The sequence below is a fragment of the Camelus ferus genome, chromosome 6 (genome assembly GCF_009834535.1).
Source record: "Camelus ferus isolate YT-003-E chromosome 6, BCGSAC_Cfer_1.0, whole genome shotgun sequence".
Classification (NCBI taxonomy): Eukaryota; Metazoa; Chordata; class Mammalia; order Artiodactyla; family Camelidae; genus Camelus; species Camelus ferus.
In genome coordinates, this window is record NC_045701.1 from 82,657,005 (window position 1) to 82,675,359 (window position 18,355).

Here is an 18,355-nt window from a genome sequence, read left to right on the forward strand (position 1 = left end):
GCTCCAATTCTGATGGACAGTGGTACCCAGGCACGCATCACAAAGTGCAGAGTGTCCCACAGCCTCAATGAGAAGGTGAGCCAACATGCAGGCACGAAATCTATGCTTGGAGACAGGCCTCAGGTCACTAGGTGGTGGGTGGCTCTGAAGGCAGGAGCTGGAGCCCTTCCTGGAGTGTCCAGGGTGTGCCACACAGAGGTCTGGATATCCTGGAGTTTTAAGTCCATTTTTGTCCTGGATAGGGTACAGGGCTCGCTGTTTATGGCCTATCTCAACCCACTTCCTCATCCTCTAGAAGACTATGTACATGTGTTATTCCAGAGGCCGCACAACGCAGAAGAAAACACTGCACCAGGAGCAGAAAGGCCAGGGTGCCAATTTCAGGTCGGACGCCCACCAGCTGTGCGTGACCCTGAGCAGGCCAGCTAACATCCCAGGGCCTCACCTCCTCATCTGACAAGCGAGGGTAACAACACCTGAAGCGTCCACCTCATATTCTCTAGAGGCCCTTGGATGACTGTTCTCTCTCCTACAATGAAACTACAATTTAAAAAATTAACTGCAGCAGCAGACTCACGTCAGAACCGACAGGGCTTGTGTTATGTTTGCCCACGTGTGCACACGCACATGCTTGTCACAGTCACATGTGGATTCCTCCCTGCTCTGGTAACTAGTTTCTGTTCAAAAGGGCAATCTGTGTGTTTTCTGCCCACGCAGCCTGTGTGGCATGTTGTAGGTTTCCCATGACGCCCACATCAGTGTGTGACACGACTGTTCAAACGGGAGGGAATCCTCGCTGGTTCCCTAGGCAGGCACCTTCCTCCTCACGCCCTGTGCCGGGATGACCTCAGGGATCCAGGCCTCTGCTGTCCTGGGCTACGAGCCAGTCTAGACTCCTGGACCGTGTCAGGGGCCTGAGAACCTACTACTGCACTGGAGAGGGCAACCAGAGCCTACTGCAACCAGCCAGTTCTGGGCATCCTCTGCTATCAAATGCAATAATGGTACTGATGGCAAATACTTACACACTAAGTGCCAGGCTCTCCTCATGTATTTGAAATACACTGACTTAGTTATCCTTGGTCCAACCTTGCTCTGACTCCCATTTTATAAATGAGAAAACTGAGATACAGGGACGTACAGTGACCAGGCCCAGGGTGACATCAGCTTTTATGGCAACCATTCACATCAAGGATGCACAGCCTCTAATGTGAGGACTTGTGTTGGAAAAGAAAATGAACCACAGGGATGGAAACACGACATGTTTATGCAGAATCTGCCTTCAGAGAGTTGGGACTCTGAACCTGGTGCGGCTGAACCTCTCAGCCCCTCAGTTCCCACATCGGCAGCCCCTCTCAGGGTCGCCGTGGAGAGGGGTGGGCATGCAGTAGGCGCTCGAGGAGGGGGGCCTTCTCAGAGGGAGCCAGCCTGGAGCTGAGTGGGGATGGGGGTAGGGGGCACCCAGGGCTTCCTGCAGAGGCCTTTCAACGGAGAAGAGGCACAACGGGACCAGAAGCATCTGACACCCTGGAACCACCTCTCTGGATGGTTGAAACTTTGAACAGGATAACTACACCACGTAGCAACTAAAGCAGGAGCATAAATCCATCTAAGAACATCCGTCTGGCTCTTCAACAACAGTCTGTGTCCTCCAGCCTTACCAACGGGGGCTTGAGGACGAGCCAGTGGGCTTCAAAGGCGAAGGTGAGGCTTCTAGAGAGCTCCATGCTCCGCGATCACTGTGCTGAGGCCAGCAGGCAGAGGAGGCCAGTCCCGTGGGCTCCCCTGCGTCCTCCCCCAGGGACCCGCTCAAGCCAAGCCTCCGGGGCAGCGCGTGCTGCAGGAGTCACACAGTGCCTGCCTATGAGCGCTCTCTCCCTCTCAAAGTTCAAAGGCAGGTGCAAACAGAAAAGCCCCAGCTCTCCTGCCCTGTCCTGTTAGGCTGGAAAAAGCGCCAGGAAGCAGACTGAGGTGTTCTCCGGTCGGTCTGTCCTCAACAAGGACACAAGCCAGAGCCCTTCCAGCGACATCTGTGAGGCTTTCCACAACCTCACCAAGACCCCTGGCCAGGGAAGCAAGGAAGGAAGAGGGTGGGGGTGGAGAAGTGACCTCAGGGGAGCAGGAACGGAGACCTCAGGTCCTGGACTCCGCCGCCTGCAACTCTGAATCGCTGACAAAAGGGACGAAAGCAAGCCACTCGATGGCCAGTGCTTCTCGTTCCCCGTTTGCTAAACAAGAAGCAGGGAGAGCAGAGTCAGTGGCTCTCAGCCTGGCCGCACATCAGAATCATCTAATCAGAAGCACCTAAGAGAGCTTCTAAACGATACTGATACCCAAGCCCACCTGACCAGTTAAATCAGAATCTCTCCCTCTCTGGGGAGGGGGCCACACGCTGTGTGGAAGGAGCTCCTGAGAGTCTGGCTGTGTGGCCAGGGGGCCAGAACCACCACACAGCCACCAGGCTGTAACACTCCACTGGCCACACGCCATGGGGACGTGTTCTGAACAACCCTCCACTAGAGTCACCTGAGCCTTAACAACGCAGAGAAACAATGATCAAGCCCCAGGATGTCCCACCCGGGTCTCTGGCCAGCAATCAGGAGAGGCTGGGCTAGTGAGTGAGCCCCAACCATGACACATGTCTGTCGTGTCACAGGGAGCTGGCTTCCAGCTCTGCTATTAACTCACCGTGTGGCCACAGCCAAGGCCCTCTCCCTTCTCCCACCCACTCCCCCTCCACGTGAAATGAGGGAACTGGGCCGTGCAGCTCTGGGCTGCCTCAGCCCAGCTTTCCACCGTGCCCGAGGCCGCCTTGAAACCTGAGCCTCCTGCCCTGTGAGGTCCATGCAGGTACCAGGCAGCTCCTGCTCTGGACATGCCCCAGGGGAGGGTGTCTGTCATCTCTGCCACAGTCACTCGAGACCCTGGCTGAGGGCCTCACCCCTCCCATGCGACACAAGCCACAGCAACCTCGGGGAACAGACGGAGACTGCGCCTGCTGCTCAAGCTGAGCTCGGAGGCCCCCACTGAGCTCGCAAACCCATCTGTAAACAAGAGATACACACGGCAAAGCCGTCAGCCACTTGTGGAACACAGAAGATGACTAAAAAAGGATCGAAACACTCCAACACGTGACACTAAACCAAATAAAGGCAGAGATGCGTTTTCACAGTGGGCCGTGGCCCGGAGCACACTTGGGCAGGAAGATGTTAACCCTCCCCTTTGGGGCTGGCGCAGAGGACTTCCTGGGGTATTAATAGCCCCCAGCTGTCCCCACGAAAGCCACAGATTCCCTTCCCAGGGAATGACCACGGGCTCTGAAGGACAGGGAACTATGAACCACTTTAATGCGCTGAGGTGGCAGGACGGCGGGGCACATCGTTCTCCTCTCTTCTCAGGTGAAGTTTATTCTGATGACTACATTACTATCACTTACGTGATAAAAATAGAACATAGAAAAGAAAATATCCAGGTTCCTGATTCTGCTCAGTGGGCCAAGGTCTCCTTCACAGGGGCGGGGAAAGCTCATTTCCAGATGGAATACGACCCCTCCCCCAGCCACCGTTCACCAGTCCCAGGAGGGCTGTGCTAGACCAGCACCAAATCCCGGGAGAACCGAGCGTGCAGGGAGCACTCCTGTCCTCTGCCTGTAAGAGAGTCAAAGTAGTTCATTTTGAAGCCTCAGCAGCTAACGGCCGAATGGAGTGGGGCCTTTACAGGCCAGGCAGAGGTAGGGAATAAGAAAGAAAAAGCGGCTCCATCAGCCCCTCTCCAAGGCCAGGCACTGACATGGGAACTGGGGGCACTGTGTACCCAACCTCTGCTACCACCTTCTTCACATCCCCACTCCCCGGCTTCATCAGAGACAAGTCAACAACTGGTCTTCTGGCCAGAGGTGATTCCAAGTTCAAAGGCGAAATCACTGACCTAGACCCAAAAGACCTCAAGAAGAAAGGGATGCTTCCGTGTGGGAACGTTTAATCCTGGTCTGACTTAAGCATGAACTGCTAAGGAGTCCTCAAAACCTAGGACTGTCCATCATCAACAGGGGCATCTTGGCTGTTGGGACTTTAGATTAATTGCTTCAGCGTGGAAACATCTCTATTTGACTCCAAGTGAAAAGGTTTTTCCTTTAAAACGAACAACAAAAAAAGGGAATTAAAAAAGGGAAAGTTAAGAAATGCTGACTGATTATGCTCGACTAAGCCATGTATGGTCATTTGGCCATTAAGTGGGACAGACCTGCCACTTTTACAGCTGGGGCGGAGGTTCCACACCCTTTACGATTAACATCACGTACATTCTTACTGGATGCCCTTTTCATTCCTTCACAAAATATTTGAGACCAGTGTCTGGCGCACGGCCATTACGTTCCACAAAAACCTTCTATCCTCCTCTTAATTTATGCTCTTAGCATCTCCACCTCATTACCATATTAGAGAGGGTGGGGATCCATCTAATTCAATGCAACGCCCAAAGCACGCCTCGTGCTCTGTGCTAAATGCAGAGATGACACAGCTGGCATCCTCAGCTGTATCAGCGTTAACTTAAGCCCTGATTGCACAACTTCAGAACCTTGAGCTGTAATGCAGAGCTGGAGAGGATGCCCCGGAGCACCCGCCAGTCCAACCTGTTGGTTTTTCTAACTGTCTGTTCCAAACCCACACTGCAGGACCCCAGGAGCCACACTTGCTGCACACCCCTGAAGGTGTCACCAAAGCCACCTTCCAGGTTCCTTTTGCAAAAAGCCAACAGCTGGTCTCACTCTATTTCCAGAGCCTAAACAAGTTAAAAACAAACAAAAAACCCCCAAACAACACAGAGAGTCCCCAAGTCCAGAGAATGGAGGGGAAACATCCTGCTTCCTCTGCTTGCATCCTGGGTCATCTATCTGAAGGAGAGAATGGAGAGAACAAGGAGCCTCCAGAAGGAAAGGGTGCAGGTTCAGTCCTTTTCAACATAAAATTATGGCAGAATACACATAAAACCACCTAAAATAAACATTGACATTTACCATCTTAACCAATTGTGAGTGCCCAGTACCGTAGTGGTAAGTGCATTCACACTGTTGTATCGATCTCCAGAATTCCTTTCATCTTGCAAAACTAAACTCTGTCCCATTAAACACTAACTCCCCATCCCCTACACTCTTTCTTCCCAGCCCCTGACAACCACCATTCCACTCTGTCTCTCTGATTTTGACTACTCTAAGTACCTTATTTAAGTGGAATCTTACAGTATCTGTCTTTTTGTGGCTGATTTATTTCATTCAGCATAATGTCCTCAAGGTTCATCTCTGTTGGAGCATGTGCCAGAATTTCCTTCCTTTTTAAGGATGAATAATATTCCATTGCATGCATATACCACATTTTGTTAATCCATTCATCTATAGATGGACACTTGGGCTGCCTCCACTAAACATGAGTGTAGTTCCCTGGTTTTTAAAAGTCAAAGATGACTTCCAAAGATGGCAGCTTCCTAAAAGACCAAACGTTATGTTTTCCTGAGTGTACCATATCCCTCTTGTCTTATTTATTTTTGGTCTACTCTGGAATAAAGTCTAGTTACCCTACCCTCCAACACCTTCCAAACTATTTCCAAGCAGATCTGAACATTCACTTGGATTTCAAAGCCACATCATGAATTCACCTCCCTACTCCATCTCTCTGCCCCCAAATTCTCCAGGACCTCTCAGGGTGGCAGCCACGGGGGCCACCACAACTGCTGCTCCCAGATGACCCTGTTCCTGCCAACCCGACCATCTCCAGGGGTTCAAGCTCTGCCTTCCTGAGTCTATTTAGGAGAAGTTCAAACACACAAGGAATTTAAAAGACCTGTGAACTTTGGCACTGGATCACCCATCCTCAAATATGTCCCCCAGCCCTGGAAAAGACCCCACCCTAGTAACTCTGGAGTTGAGAGTGGTTATGGACTAGGAACTCTGAGGTCCTGACTAGGATTTCCCAGAGCAGAGGGGGAAACCTCAGTCAGAACCAGAGGAGAACACTTCCAAAGGGAAAAAAAGAACAGAGAAAGGACTCTCTGGTCACACTTTCAATCACTTTCTGTTTAAAAAGGATGAGCGAGATTAAAAGGCTTGTCAAAGTGGCTTTCCCTTTAAAAATCAACTTATCCCACCTTTTGAACCCCAGGGTCAATAAAGATCCAGAGTTTCAACACAGGCTTTAAAGTAGGAACATTTTAGAGTCCAGCCCATCACATAAACTGCCCCTAGGGAGGTCTCACGCTGGCCCTGGACCCTCAGGCCAGGCAGGAACAGGTGGGCCAGTCTCGCCTGCTTCTTTCGGACATAGTTCACGGGATAGAAGCAGGTATCAGGGCGGCCCATACGCTGGCATTTTTTGTGCTCTCAGACCCTGAGAGGGCAAAGGCCACTCGAGTCCCTGCCCTGGGGGAGCCTGCAAACTGGTATAAGGCCCAGAGAAAGCAGCTGAGAACTGGAAGGTGTGATGTTGGTAATAATGAAAGCAATTAAACTCGGGTTCAGAGCAGCTGCATGGGCTTCACAGAGGCAGACAAAGGGAAGGTGCTCCGGGCAGGAGAAAATGCTCAGGCACAAAGCGTGGGTGCAGAAGGAGGGGGAGCAAAGATGGCAGGACAGGCTGGTAACCACCACAGTCCACCCACTCCAGGCTCCAGCCCTGCAGCCAGCACCACGCCAGGCATTGCACATACACTGTCTCGCTCTGAATCGTCACAACCCAGGGGGTCGGGTTCAGTTATTACCCTCACTGGACAAAGGACAAAACAACTTGGAGGGGTCCGGCCACTCGTCCCAGGTCACAGTGGTGTGTGTGTGTGTGTGTGCGTGTGCGTGTTTGGGGGAGGGGGTATTCCAACTTGCGCAGAGAAGTGAGGAGCCCCTGGAGAGGCTTGCAGGGCAGGGCTGGCAGACCCAGCTGCCTGCTGTTTGCAGAATGATGGGGAGGATGCTGTCCTGAGGCTCCCCCAGGATGCAGGTGAGGGGCAGACATGGTAAAGGCAAATGAGAGGAGTTAAGCTCCCAAAGGAAGAAACCTGGGTAATGGGTAGGTGATGAGGAGAGAGGCAGGACAGGTGGGAATCCAGCCCTCCTCCCAGGTGACCCACTCCTCAGTCCTCGTCTGCTTTCCTCTGAGAGTCTGGACGAGCTTCAGTCCCGGGCGGCTCAAGAGGAGCTTGGAGTCTTCAGAAACCACCAGTTCTTTCTTGTGGCATCTCCAGCTTGGGAAAGCCACAGCTGCGACTCAGCCCATCTCCATCGGAAAGCCCAATTTTGTAAACCCCACTCTGTAAAATTCGAATGTCACAAATTCTCACCCCAACGAAGTGGGGGAGGGTGTTTAGAAGACCAGCTTAGCACAACAATGCCAAAACTGCTTGAGTTTCTGATACCTTTAAGTAGCCACAATTCCACAAAGTAAAGGGAAATCAACTATTCTGACTGGCTGTAAGAACAGGAGGATGGTTACTGTGGTTTAGAAAGGAGGCAGTTATTTTTTAAAGTTTTAAAGTCATCAAGCATAAATACTGGCAAGCTCTAGGGAGCCAAGCTGGCTGGACAAAGTTGAAAACAATCAATTTAACTTCCACCCCCCAGGGACTGAGCCTCCTGGGTACCTGACATATGGCATCTCCATCAACAAAGCAAACACCACATGAAAAGCCGCAGGTTGGCGTGAAAGCAGCAGGGGAGCCCTGTAAGAGCGGGATTCAAAGGCTCTGCTCCCCCCCCCCCAGGACTGTACTGCGTCTCCATCCTGGTTTGCCCCCTGCGGACACCCTAAACAGTCAAGCACTCAAGGGACACAGAATGAATAAAGCAGGGCCCCGTCTTCCAATTACTCAACTGTCTAGAAATGGGAAACAAGTCAGGGACCTTTGTAGGGTCATTTCAGCCTAGAGATAGGATCCTAGGTCCAGGCCAATAATGTGTTTCTCGAACGCAATGACTTAGAGTCTCTAAATTTCTTACTCCGCTGAGTCACAGCTTCTATTGCTCTGTCTTGTCACTAACATATGCTGAATGATGGCAGGCATGTTTCCTTGCTGGTGTGGTGAGAGGCAGAGCCAGAGATGTAGGACCTGCTTTTAAGGCATTTCACTGCTGGTGGAGATAAAAATCAAGAGGCTGCCAAGAGATAACATGCTTAAGACATTCAGTATACTTTAAGCACAGTGGATGCTCTAAATAAAAAAGTGCTACAGGAGAGAAATGCGTATGGCGAGTCAAGCACACAAGCGCACACCTGTTGGACTCATCAAGTAAAGCAGAATGTAACTCTTGGAAGGGCCCCTCCGAAATCCGCTCACTAATAAACAAAGGAAGCACGGTCCAGGGAGGCAGGTCTGTGTAACGACCCCCCTCTGCTAGGCTGGTGGGCATCGCATCACCGCCAGCGTGAACCTGGCCAAGGCCCTTCCTCCACTCTCCCTGCAATCCTTGAGGCAGGCATTATTAACATCCCCACTTTTCAGATATGACTTTTGCAGATAAAGTTACCCAAGGCCACAAATCTGAGTCATGCACTCAAAGGAACCCACGTCTCTACCTTCTGTCTCTGCAGACGAGAGGCTTGCAGCTGCTTTTCTTAGTCTCCACCTACTTGTACCTGGATGGGTCTCCTGTCTCCCGAGTCCTCTCCCTACACAAGGGATGTGGCCCCGCCACCTGCAGCAGGCGGACACACAGCAGCAGCCCTGCTAAGTCAGCCTGGGAGCAGGAGCGATCACTGTTACTGCTCTTCACTGACTCAGGAACTTGGTGCAACTTCATTTGAGCCCCACCACAACCTGTAATACCATATTATCCATATTTTATAGGTGAAAACAAATGATGCACCCTAAGTCACACTGCTAGTAACAGTGATACACAAGTTTCTAGACCCTTGAAAGGATTAAGTGACTCGCCCTTATTTCTGCCCTCCCACCTCCCATCTTTTTTCTTCCTGCTCCAGCTTCACCTTCCTGACCTTCCAGGGAACCAGAGAAGCCACCCCCACAGAGCAAGCTCACTCTCTCTCGCTGGGGAGTGGCTATACCCCTATCTCCAGCTGAGAAAGCAAACCTGACTTCCCCTCCGGAGCTGACTGACGCCAGGGCTGACCTGAGGGGCAGCTACAGAGGCAAAGGGAGGCTTCTCCCCCAAGTTGCGCCACGCCCCTCTCTTCCCGTGGAGAGTGGGCCCACCCCTCTCCCCTTAACCTGCGGAAACCCAATCCCAAGCCAACAGAACCCTTGCAGCATTCAGCTGGCCGCCTCTTCACCCTTCTGAAACCTCCATCTCCTCTCAAAACATCACCAACAAACTCAGAATTGGGGGTACAAGGTATGGCTGCTTCAACAGTCCCAGCTGAACCCACCAATTTAAGACAAGCACTTCCTCATCCTATTACTTTGTCTCTCTCATTACCAGAAAAGTAGGACTGAAACTGTACTGCGAAGGACCAAGGCCCTGAATGCCACAGCAAAGTAGCGGAAAAACTTTGCCTTTCCAAAAAGAACACTTGAATAACAAAAACTGTTATTAGCCCTGGATGCGAGCCAAGCAGCAGTCTTTACGGAGGGCAAAGCCTGCCCGGGCAAGTTCTCCATGAGTCCTTCTCACAAACCAGTTATAAGATCCAACATGCTGATCTTGGCATTTAACACCAAAACCTAAGGCAAAGGAGAGACTCTTCTTTTTCTTTTTAAAAACTTGAGAAATCCATTTCCCTCGTTTTTGTCACAAAAGGAACTGGTACCTCTCACCACCTCCTAATTGTCCAGGGTTTAGAATACTAGAAAAAAAGCTGTGTTTCTAATTTCATTCATCCAACATGTGATTCGCACTCCCTGAACACTCAGCAGCCCGGTCCTGACTCTGAGATGAACAAAATGAGGCAAATTAGCTCCATCCGAAAGCAGCACGGCTCTCTCTACTCTCGGCCTCCGAGCTCTTCACTGTTCCTCTCCTGCAGGAACAAACTCGGACCTCTTGCCTGATGACGGGGTGACCGCCAGCTTCTCACCCCTGACACAGGGCTGTCGCTCTCTGTGCACAGACCTCTCATGCAGGGCTCAAAACCTTAATATTCTTTAAACAAATGGCCATGGATTCAGAGAAAACTTGGTGAAAGACGAGAAAGTAAACACATGGTAAGAGCACATGTATCAGAAACATGAGAACGTCCAGATTGGTACATGGAAGGCGGTCTCAGGGCCAGCTGTGTCCTGGGCATTTGGACCAAAGCAAGGTGGCAGCCCACAGGGGTCTCGGGTGCACACACACACACACACACACACCCACACACCCCAACTCCTGGCCTCAAGCCAGCTCTGCTAATTACATCAGACCCACCTTTCACCCTACCCCACCCCCTGCAATCAGCCCTTATTCTCTGCTTCCTGCAGCTCTGGGGGTGCAGGGTGAAGTCTGAGGCCAGCTGCTCCCTCTGTCCCACCCACTGCCCAACCCCGGAAGCGCTGATTTCAGGAGGTGCCTAAAGCAACCTAACCCCTTCCTCCTGGGCTCTGGGCTGGTGTGAAATCTAGTTAACAAGGGGGAACCCAAGCAGCAGACCCCAGGAAGCAGCACTCCCAGCCTGGCCCAGGGGATGAGGCTTCTGGCTCAGGGCCAGTCCTGCACTGGTATCACTGCAGACCCTGAGTGGCCCTGCCGACCTTCACAGAACAGCTGGTCTGCCCACAGCAAGCCATCTCCCTACATGACTGCAGAAAACTTTACTTTTAGAAGTTTCCCCAAGCAGCCAATGACCAAGAAAACTTGCAGCTCTCTAGGGCTTCTGTACCTTACTCCATGAGCCTCATTTTCCTAATCTGTAAAATGGGCACAGCAGTTTCTTCCTCAGTGACAAGGCTGAAAGCTCCCAGCATGGTGCCTGGCTTACAGTAGGCACCCAGTAATCTCCTCTCAGCCTTCTGACTGCGGCACAGGGGTGAGTCCCAAAGTTTCTGCTTGCTATTCAATATGCCTCCACAGCATTTCCTCTATAAACAAAACAGAAAAAAGAAACCAAGCCCAACTGGCACTTGGTCTCATGCCTTGCAAAAACAAAACCTGCCCCTGGAAAGGTCTGGGACTGTGTGGCCCGTGAGTAGGTGTCCTCAGCTCTGTCTGCTCCATCCTTGGCCAGCAGGACACGGAGGGTCGCAGGACAGGAATGAAAGCCTTCTGCTCAGTGTGGAAAGGGAATTCTAGTGGCCCTGAAAGCTGCCGCCCTCCTGCAGCACCGCTCCGGCTCCCATCAGGCTGACCCAGAGCCACTGCCGCTCAGCCCCACGGGGCCCTGCCCTGAAGTCTGGGGGGCAAGCAGACCTGCTGCGGAGCTCGGCTTTCCCGGGCCTGGGAAAGCGTTTTACCCTCCCCCGGATGCTCACTCCAAGCAAGCTGCTGTCCACAGCCCCACGTGAGTCCCCTAGAACGTACCCCTCTCTCCTCTGCTCCTGGCTCCAAGACCTGCCCTGATTCTCCACTCTCTCCTGACCCAGAGCCCATTCTCAATATGGGTGTTAAGAGTTTTCTTTCTTAAACTTTCCTATTTAAACATATGCTATAAGGACTCCCAAGTGCTTCAGGATGAAGCTTAAATTCATTAGCATGGCATCCACCCTCTGGAACCTCTTTCCAGCCTCACCCATCACTATTCCCCACAGGCACCTCAACCCCCAGCTGCTCAGAGGGGACTTAGTCAGCGCTCAGGCTGTTCTATGTCTCTATAGTTTTGCAGGTGCTGTTCCTCCCCCAGGACACCCCCTATGCACCCCATTTTCGGCCAGTCTAGCTCCGTGCCAGTCTTTCAGGACTCAGGCCAAGCGTCACCCACTTCAGAAAGCTCTCCATGAGCTTTGCCCATTGCCGGGCTGGGAACCCCCTCCCATGTCCTGTGCTATGCCAGGTGTTACAGCAGCTGGTTTGCTGGCCCCTCTCCCACCCACTAGACGCGGGCATCTCAGGCCTGGAGAACGGCCTTAAGAACAAGGAGGAGACACAGAAGAGCGGGGTGACCCCCAGAGGGTCACACCCTCTTCTCTGGGCCACCAGAGTGTCCTTGTCCCACATTTCATCACCTTACACTGGAGAGAATGGAGTGGGGGGGGGGGCGGGAAGAGAGAGGAAGGAAAGAGGAAAGGAGGGGTCCGTGCAGACCACTGCCCTCCTCAGCCTCACTTCCCAACACAGTCTGGAAGGCCCTCTCTTGAACTTTAGATGGAAAGCAAACATTCACAGGGAAGTCGGTAATCTCTCGGGTCAAGTCCACGGCACACAAAGGCTGATATGGGGACAAGACACAGGACCCTCTGTGATGAAAACCCCCCGGTCCTGGAGCTGGGCCGCCCGGCCTCACCATGCCACACAGTCCAGTCAGAGATTCCCAACCAGCATCCAGGGATCCTCCCACTCAAGGAAGTTCGCCCAGATGTACGGCAAAAATAATCTCAGACACTCATCCGCACGGCAGAGACACAGGAACCTCCAGTGCTCAGTAGCAGCACGAACACATTTTAACAGGTGCCGTCACAGTGGGTGAAGGGCACAAACAGGCAATTCAACAAAGGAAAACAAAAGGCCTGTAAAAAGGGCAATTTTGGCAATAGTAGCAGAAGTCCTCAAAGTATTCCTGCACTTTGACCCAGGAATTCCATGCTAGGAATTTATTCTAAGGATATAAAAACAGTTGTTGGAAGAGTTATGGACCAAGTATGTTCATGGTGGGATTGTTTATAATTCTAAGACAGAAAAACTCAGTATCAATGACAGTGGTACAGCCACACAATGAACTGCCATGCAGACACTAAAATTCACATTATGAAAGAATATTTAATGACATGGGAAGATGCTAACTACACAGCAAATGAAAAGAAAGGTTACACATAGTATGAATAATACCAACCACACCCTTAACGCATACACAGGCACAGACACAAAGTTGAGCAAAAATACCAAGATGTTAACAACCGTACGCCTTACTCAGAGAGACAGTGAGCAGGCTTAATTTTCTTTCTATTTCCCTAGCTGCAATCAGAAAACACTTTTATAGTAAAAAATGTTACTTCTAATTTCCTCAAAGCATAGACATAAGCTACATCATCAAGAATATCCAACTCACAGCCTTCCCCTGTAACCTTTAAAGTCAGGAGGGGAGAAAGTACTTTCTCCCCTACAAACTGAATACGAGGTAGTATCCATCAAGCAAACTGCACTGGCACCAGTAGACAGGGTCTGAGCAGGCTACAGGTTCCCGTGAACACTGGCCCTCGTCCACCGAAGCACATCGTACCCCCATGAGACGTCACTTCACCTAAAAACCCTCTCGACCACACGGACGAGAAAGTTTACTTTGTTCCCACCAACAATGTCAAATATACATTTCCTTCTATTCTTACTTTTGACAAAAGTCTTTCATTTTTAATTTTTTTATTGAAGTATAGTTGGTTTATAATGGTGTGCTAATTCCTGGTGTGCAGCACAGTGATGCAGTTGTTTATAGATATATATTCCTTTTCATATTCTTTTTCATTATAGGTTATTACAAGCTATTGAATACAGTTCCCTGTGCTCTATAGTAGGACCCTGTTTGTCTATTTTATTTATAGTAGTTAGTATCTGCAAATTCCAAACTCCCAATTGATCCCTCCCTCCACCCCTTTGTAACCATAAGTTTGCTTTCTGTGTCTGTGAGTCTGTTTCTGTGAAGTGTTTCATTTTTTCAAGCTGAGCGTGCACATTACTAAAGATAACTCTAAGTTTTTTAGTAGTCAGCCCATGTTTATCTAACGTAACTGCCACAGAAAGCTGACAGATCCCAAAAGCAAGGCTGAGTGGGCAAGACGTACAGGCAGAATATAGAAGTTTTATCTGAAGATATCACAAAACTGTATGTGTACACACACACACACACACACACACACACACACAAATTAGTGATACGGGTTACCTCCAGGGAGGGAGGGAAGGTTAACTGAATGCAGTAGGGGCATACCAGGGACGTCAATCAGAAAACATTTCTTAAAAGAAAAGTCTGAAGCAAATATGAAAAATATTCACATATGTTCATATTTATTTTGAACAGATACACAGGTGTTCATTATAACCATTTGTTTTATTTTTAATTTTTCAAAGCAATGAAGGAAAAAAAGAGAAGATAAGGCAACTCTGGACTATTTCTTCTGGGACAAAGAACACTATTCTGGGTCCGCCCTGTTCCTCATGACCATGATGAGAGACCAGAAGAGCTGAGTTCCAGGAACTTGTGACACAGAACTCCCTCGAGGGGATCTTAAATGCTAAACCTTGGTGGGCTCTGGCCATCATGCGACTGCGGAATTTCAGAACCACAAGGGCCCACCCTATTCTTGACAGATGAGAACGCAGGAGGCCTACAAAAGAAGGAAAGCTGCCTGTCCCAGTGCTTGGGCAGAGAGGGGTGGCGCTCAGATAAAGTCAGTGAATTTCCCATTTCCAAGTCAGTCCCGCAGGTGGGTCCCTACATCCCCCCAAGGTCCTGATTTCAGGACAGATATCCACATGTGACTCAGCAACAAAGACATACATCTCCATCGACACATGCTGAGTTTGTCCAGGCCGCTGTGTGAAGTGCTTCGCATCAGCAGGAAGCCAGAGAAACCTCAGAAACTTCACGTGACAGTTGGGAGAAGGAGCTAGATCACAGGTGTCCAGGGCAGGGGACGGCAGCTGACACTATGTACAGCCCCCAAAGGATAAACACAAGTCAGCCATCTGCTACACCGAGGATTTCTGCGTAGACCAGCCTTATTTTCCTATTGGCTCCACCATCAAATGAGCATTCAGTAGACATACTCAAGGCTCTGGATGTAAAAAATAAACCAGTCTATAAATCCAAATTTTAACTTAAAAGGACTCAGGTGAAAAAGATACTGGCTAATGAGCAAGGAAAACAAGCGTCACATGATGCCGGGCTCAACGCTGACCAGCCAGGCAGCTTGAGGCAGTGTGCAGTTGTGGTCCAGGCCCGCCTTTCCTCCAAGCCTCTCTGCAGATGTCCTGTTTGTGGATTCTCATCCTGATCACCCTTTCCTTCTTTAAAATTCAGAGACTGAACCAGGCACTCTCCCCAAGGCCCTATACTACTCTGGCTTCCTCTGCCCCTTCCCAGCAACTCCCTCAATGACACCTGCTCCCACTGGTCACCTTCTCATCAGTGCAGCCTCTCCTCTGAGGGCTGCCAGGACCCCGCCTTCCTGTCCCAGGGCAGATGAGATGAGTGTCCACTGTATGTGATGGGGAGAAGTCACCTGGTGAGAACTGAGCCCTTCGGCCCCAGGAGACCCGACTGTCGTGCCTCTCCTAGACATCACAGAAATGCGCTAACCCACCAGTTCCCCCCAGTGTGCGTCGGAATCACCTGGAGGGCTTGTAAGACACAGGCTGCCGAACCCCGACAGCAGGTCAGGGGAGCAGAGCCTGACGACCAGGTGATGCCCATGCTGCTGGCCTGGGGGCCACACTTTGAGAACCACCGCTCTGGTGCACTGATTCCCCATCCTGCTGGAAGGATGGTAAGACCCAAACAGCTGGGGAACTTGTGAAAATGCAGAGTCCAAGCACCAACCCCAGAGAAGCCCAAGTAGGAGGCCTGAGACACTGTTGGTCAGACTGACCCTGACCACCTGGTTCTCACCCACCGTCTATCCTCTGGCCCAGAAAAAGGGCAAGGACCCTTGTCTCCACAGGTTTTCAGGGGCAAAACTTGAGCTTCCCTGTGGAAGAAGCGCATGCTGTTCATGGGAGACTCCACCCTTCCTGACTGTCCCTGTCCCATGTGCCTCAGAAAAGAAGGGGACAGCCCGGGGGGCCGAGCAGTCGCTTGGCAAACAAGACCAAGAGTGGACTCCGTGCCCTCAACACTCTGCTGAAGAGCCACGGCCGAGAGGCAACCATTGCCCGGGGCTGACCTCCCGCCCTCCCTGGCCAGAGTAGGAACCACATCTGTCTCACTTTACCCCAAGCCCTCACGACCCGCAGGGCCTCTCCCTCAAGGGGATGCCGGGCGACATTTCTTTTAGAAAGCCTTCTTGATTGTCCCTTCACAGTAATAATCAGTTATGTTTTCACCACAATTGTCAGGTGGGAGGGGGAAAAAAGGCAGGATATGCAATTGTATATATGGCATGGCCACAACGGGGTAAAACAAAAACTATTCATGTGAAAACTGGAAGGAAGCACTTAAAATGCTCAGTGATTGTCTCTGGGTGGTGGGATTATGAGAAGTTCTTTTCTTCTTGCTACTTGTTTTCTAAGCTGTTTATAAAGAGCACATATTACTTATATGACCAGAACTTAACTTTACAATGAATCGGAAGGAAAAAACACACAGCAGAACACTGCCCACACCTAACCTGTGTCAGCTCAAAGGGCAAGTGAGCTGCCAGCTCCCTCCCAGGCAGCAGGGCTGACGGAGGGGCAGGGACGGCTCTCAGCTTTTAGCAAGTGCTTTCAGCAAACATTTGCTCTGGGCCGGGCTGAGGCTGCCGACACACACCAGCCCGGTCCTCAAAGAGCCAACAGTGCAGAAGCAGAACAAGGATGCAGGGTCCTCTTTTCTACCTGTGACTCTTTCTGGGCCCTGGGAATGGGCTGGTGACCATTTCCTTCCTGTGACTACTTCCCACCTTCTGGAACTGGACACGGTGCCCTAGGAGCGGCAATCTGCCTCCAAGCCGACAGTCTCAAGCCCTCCAGCTGGCCCAGGCCTGGACCGTCAGAGCTGCTGAGCGCCACCAGCACCTACATGGCCAAACAGCCTGCGGCCAGAGCCTGAGCGCTCCACGCTGCACACAGAGCTGCAGAACCTCACCTCCACTGTTGACCTTCACTGCCATCCCGGAGGGTTCCCACCTCCCAGCCACACCTGGGGCGGGAGCACACCTGTGCAGAGTTACCGCAGCTGGCCAGCCTTGCAAGCCTGTTCTGAACCCTGAATTTCTGTACCTCACGTTCACATCCTCCCCGGCTTTGACTCATCTGAAACTTGGTGAAACAGACCTTCATTCAAGCCGCTGTGGGAAATGCCGACCAGCACAGAGGACAGAACTGTCTCGTGCCTCCACCCGTCCTTCACCTCAACGCCCCCTCTACTTCCCATGACCCTCCAAACTAGGAAACTTGGTCATCTACCAAAACTCCACTCAGGTGTCCCCTCCTGCACGAAGACTTCCCCAATGCAACCCCTCCCCATGCAGCCTGGGTTGGGGTCTTGTCTCGAGCTGTTAGCACCATCTACTTCCCTGGCACTCAGCACAGAGCATCGAAACACCACTTACCCTGAATGGTGCCTGCAGCCAGGAAGCCAGCCCTGAGGAGATGCTCAACAGCCAGTAGAGCCCCCTCCATGCCCAGGCCCAAGTTCCCTGGCAGCACCAGCTTCCCCCAGCTAAGACCTACCTGCTGACAGCATGCCCAGCCCTGAGCGTGGTTCTCCTCACCAAGGAAACAAACCCTTTTCAGCCCCACAGATCCGGCTTTCCCTGACCCCGACCCCTCTTCAGCACAGCTGGCATCTGTAACTAAAAGCATGGGGCTGGTGCTAAGCCTCCCAAAGCCGACGTGGAGAGCTCATGGTGCTGCGCTACCAGCAGTCCACGGAATGAGCACAGGTGGCTTGAACTGGCCATGCAAGCAAAGCATCCCAGGCCGCCCCTCTTGTACCCCAACCCAGAGGGAGGAAAATGGAAACAATCATCTCAGAAAACCCAAGACACTATCCACTCCCTCCCTCTCCCATCTTGTTTCAAATTCAGCAACTACCACAGCCCTCTGCAGGAACCAGACCCAGAAGACAGCCTGAGGCCACAGCGCAACTCCACCCGGCAGCCTATCCCAGCGACCTTAGAACCGCACGAGGGTAGAGAGGGCAGCCAGAGGGCTTCCTCATGTTAACAGGGACTGCATGACTCTGAAGATGCTACTAAACTCCAGAACCAAGACCAAGCTCCAGCCCAGGAAGCTGGGGCTAGGAGCAGGTCTCAGAGGCAGAAGGTTCAGTGAAACTCCAGCATGAATCTGGAAGAAACTGGTTCTTGAGCAGTGGTTCTCAAACTGTGTTCCTGGGGTCCCAGGAACCCACAGAGATGCCCTGGAGGGAGAGGAGGGGGCTGAGCAGAGGTGCTAGGGCCCCTCAACCCCCAAGTCAATTGGAGTTGCTAGGGCTTCACCTGGGGGCTCAAGAAAAATTGTATGAAGAAGAAAGTTTCACTGTCCAGTTTGACAACCAGGGCCCCAAGGTGCACAGTTTAAATCTATTTCCCACCCATGCCGGCTGTATAAAGATCATGAACATCATCAAAGACTCTCAGCCAAACTTCCCAAGGCTGG

The 18,355-nt window shown here is 51.5% G+C and overlaps 1 protein-coding gene across 3 annotated transcripts in view; it reads right to left on the bottom strand.

Annotated features, from left to right (window-relative positions):
• CCDC88C (coiled-coil domain containing 88C) overlaps positions 1-18,355 on the bottom strand; it is a 121,874-nt gene that overhangs the window by 94,042 nt on the left and 9,477 nt on the right. The window lies entirely within an intron of this gene.